The 4,344-nt window shown below is 31.4% G+C and overlaps 1 protein-coding gene across 1 annotated transcript in view; it reads right to left on the bottom strand.

Moving 5' to 3' along the window:
* LOC117172862 (zinc finger protein 431-like) overlaps nucleotides 1-4,344 on the bottom strand; it is a 27,868-nt gene that overhangs the window by 15,286 nt on the left and 8,238 nt on the right. The window lies entirely within an intron of this gene.

The raw sequence follows: 4,344 nt of genomic DNA, 5'->3' as shown, positions 1-4,344 counted from the left end.
ACACACTACTCCTTTCCCCTGCCGAGTGAGTCACGCCTACCCCGAAAGGGAAATGGCTTAATGGTGTAATAATAATAATAATAATAATAATAATAATAATGAATTTTTGGGCAAAGAAGATTTTTCAAACAAATATTTGAATTTGTAACCAAATAGTTGAATTGCTAATTTTAGATTGTGAAATATTTTTAAAAAATGGTTCATGTTTTTACGAAATAGTTGAATTTTTAACTTAATATTTGCTTTTTAAACCAAATAATTGAGTTTTTCGAAAGAAAAATCATTTTGGACTAAGAAAGATGACTTTTTTAATAAAAAGAAATTGAATTTTCGATAAAACAAGATAATTTTTTATAAAAATAGTAAAATATTCAACAAAATACTTTAAGTTTTTACAAAATAGTGAAATTTTTTACCTAATACTTGCATTTTCAATCAAATAGTTGAATTTTCAACAAAAAAAATTCATTTTGGGCTAAGAAATATGATTTTTCTATCCAAAACTTTGTAATATTTGACCCCGAAAGATTAATTTTGAACAAAATATTCAATAAAGTAGTTCATGTTTTTATAAAATACATAGTTAAATTGTTAATTTAATAGTCACATTTACAACCAATAGTTGAATTTTTAACCAGAAATTAAACCAAAAATTAAAATTTAATTTTAAACAAAAAAGTTCATTGTTAATCAACAAACATTAATTTTCTACTGATAAAGATAAATTTTGAATCCAAAAGCACGAATTTTCTATCCAAAGCACTAGAATTTTTAACCAAAATTGATGAATTCTTAAACAAAAATATAACAGTAGGCTTTTCAACAAAAAGTATGAACTTTAAACGTTTATTTGCATTTTCTCGGTACGACTGAAAACTTGTTTATTGTATTTTTAATGATTTAGTAACATTTATAAAAAAATTTAATTGTTTAAATTCTCCCAGTGGGCCCAACATTTGGCGACGTCTTTACGACATCTTTAAGACAACTTTACGACATCCTATGTCCATGTGGTTAAGATGTCTTTACGATATCGTAAATAAGTCGTATGATCTGACGATGTCTTTACGATATCGCAAAGACACTGAAACGACATGGACATAGGATGTCGTAAAGATGTCGTAAATATGTCGTAACGATGTCGTAAAGACGTCGCCAAATTTTGTGCCTACTGGGCTGGGATTTGCTGTGCAGGGATTTTTAAACTCGGTACTATTATAATATGTCGGCAATTTTATTTTTCGGCATTTTTCAGTTATGCCCAGCTGAAAATTCCTGTGAAGGGACCTAAGAGGATCCTACACAAGTTTTTGTACACGAATCTGTACAGGTAACCTTGATGGTTCTACTGCAAGAATTTGGCAAAGGAACCTATACATGATCCTGCAAGGGAATTTGTGCGCAAGCTAATCCTTGAATGATCCTGTATAGGTTCCTTCACATAGTAGATTGAAATGCGGGTTCATTTATAGGAACCTGTACAGGAACCTATACACGAAGTTTCATAGGAACTAATCCGCGATGGTTCGTTAGTGGCTTGGCTCTCTCGATATTAAGTTAAATTTTCAAGGGAATAAAGAAAGGCAACATTATTGCTGTAAGCGACATGAGTTTTCGATTTCGATTGTGTAGGGATCTGTACAGGACTATTCAAAGATTACCTATACGGAATCATAAAAAGATAACCTGTACAGGATCAAGAAAAAGTTGCCTGTACATGACAATTAAAATATTCTCTGTGCAGGATCAGCAAAAGATTACTCGTGTTCAAAGATTAGCTATGCAGGATCATTCAAAGATTAGCTGTACAGGATCATTTAAAGATTAACTCTACAGAATCATTAAAATATTACCTGTAGATGATCATTCACAGATAACTTGTAAATGGTCATTCACCTTTACAGGGTCATTCAAATATTACCTGTATTGAAAGACATCCTGTGCAGGGCTATTAAAAAAAAAACGTGTACAGTATCTTTCAAAGGTCACATGTGCAGGATCATTCGAAGATTAACTTACAGGGTCCTTCAAATATTACCTGTATTCAAAGATTATCTATGCAGGATCATTCAAAGATTACCTGTACATGCTCATTCAAAGAATACCTGTACATGATCATTCAAGTATTACATGGATTCAAAGACAAACTGTGCAGGATCATTCAAAGATTACCTGTAAAGCACAGTTTAAAGATGACCTGTACAAGATAATTTAAATCTAACCTTTATTCGAAGATTAACTATGCAGGATCATTCAAAGATTACCTTTACATGATCATTTAAATATGTCCTTATTTAAAGACAACCTGTGCAGGATCATTTAAAGATAACCTGTACGGGATCATTCAAAGATGACCTGTACAGGATCATTCAAAAATTACCTACATAGGATCATTGACCTTTACAGGATCATTAAAATATTACCTGTATTCAAAGATAACCAGTGTAGGCGCATTCAAAGATTACCTATGCAGGATTATTCAATGATTACCTTCACAAGATCATTCAAATATTACATGTATTCAAAGAAAACCTGTACAGTATCATTCAAGGAAGATCTATTCAGGATCATTCAAAGATTACCTGTACAGGATCTTTGAAATATTACTTTATTTAAAGACAAGCTGTGCAGGATCATTCAAAGATTACCTATACTGGTTCATTCCAAGATTACCTGTATGGGATTATTCTAAGATTACCTGTACAGGATCATTAAAATATTATCTGTATTCAAATGTTATTTGTGCAGGATCATTCAAAGATTACTTGTAAATGATCATTTAAAGATTATCTGTACACGAGCATTCACCTTTACGGTATAATTAAGATATTACTTGTATTCAAAGACAACCTGTGCAGCCTCATTCAAAGATTACCTAAGCAGGATCATTTAAATATTACCTTACAGGATCATTCAAATATTAACTTATTTAAAGACAACCTGTGCAGGATCATTCAAATATTACCTGTATTTAAAGATTACCTGTACATGATCATTCAAAGATTACGTATTCAGGATCATTCAAATATTACCTTTACATGATCTTAAAATATTACCTTATTTAAAGAAAACCTGTGCAGGATCATTCAAAGATTACTTGTACGGGGTCATTCAAAGATAAGCTGTAAAGGATCATTTGACTATTACCTGTACACGATCATTCAAATATTACCTGTACAGGATCATTCAAATGTCACCTGTATTCAAAGATTACCTGTGTAGGATAATTCAAAGATTACTCGTAAATGATAATTTAAAGATTACCTGTACAGGATCATTCACATTTACAGGACCATTAAAATTTTACCGGTATTCAAAGACAACCTGTAGAGGCTCATTCAAAGATTAGGCATACAGGATCACACAAAGATTTACTGTACAAGATCATTCAAATATTACCTTATTTAAATGATTATAAATGATTATCTGTGGAGGATCCGTCAAAGATTACTTGCGAATGATCATTTAAAGATTACCTGTACAGGATCATTCACATTTACAGGACCATTAAAATTTTACCGGTATTCAAAGACAACCTGTGCAGCCTTATTCAAAAATTACCTACGCAGAATTATTCAAATATTACTTTACAGAACCATTCAAATATTACCTTATTTAAAGACAACCTGTGCAAGATCATTCAAATATTACCTCTATTCAAAGATTACCTCTACAGGATCATTCAAATATTACCTGTTTTCAAAGATTACCTATGCAAGATCATTAACCTTTACAGGATCATTAAAATCTTACATGCATTAAAATATCATTTAAAGATTGCCTGTAGAGGATCATTAAAATATTACCTGTATTGAAAGAAAACCTGTGCAGGATCATTCAATGATTACTTGTAATGATCATTTCAAGATTACTTGTCCAGGATCATTTACCTATATAGGATCATTAAAACATTACCTGTATTCAAAGACAACCTGTGGAGGCACATTCAAGATTACCTATTCAGGATCATTCAAAGATTACCTGTACAGGATCATTAAAATATTACTTTATTTAAACACAACCTGTAAAGGATCATTAAAACATTACCTTTATGGGGGCATTCAAATATTACTTGTGCCGGATCATTCAAAGATCATCTGTAAATGATCATTCAAAGATCAGGTGTACAGGATCATTCACCTTTACAGAATCATTCAAATATTACCTGTATTGAAAGAATACCTGTGCAGGATCATTCAAAGATTACTTGTAATGATCATTTCAAGATTACTTGTCCAGGACCATTTACCTATACAGGATCATTAAAACATTACCTGTATTCAAAGACAACCTGTGGAGGCTCATTCAAGATTACCTATTCAGGATCATTCAAAGATTACCTGT

This window comes from Belonocnema kinseyi, chromosome 5 (genome assembly GCF_010883055.1).
Source record: "Belonocnema kinseyi isolate 2016_QV_RU_SX_M_011 chromosome 5, B_treatae_v1, whole genome shotgun sequence".
Classification (NCBI taxonomy): domain Eukaryota; kingdom Metazoa; phylum Arthropoda; class Insecta; order Hymenoptera; family Cynipidae; genus Belonocnema; species Belonocnema kinseyi.
Note: the sequence above shows the minus strand (reverse complement) of the source record. Positions and strands in the feature narration are given on the sequence as shown.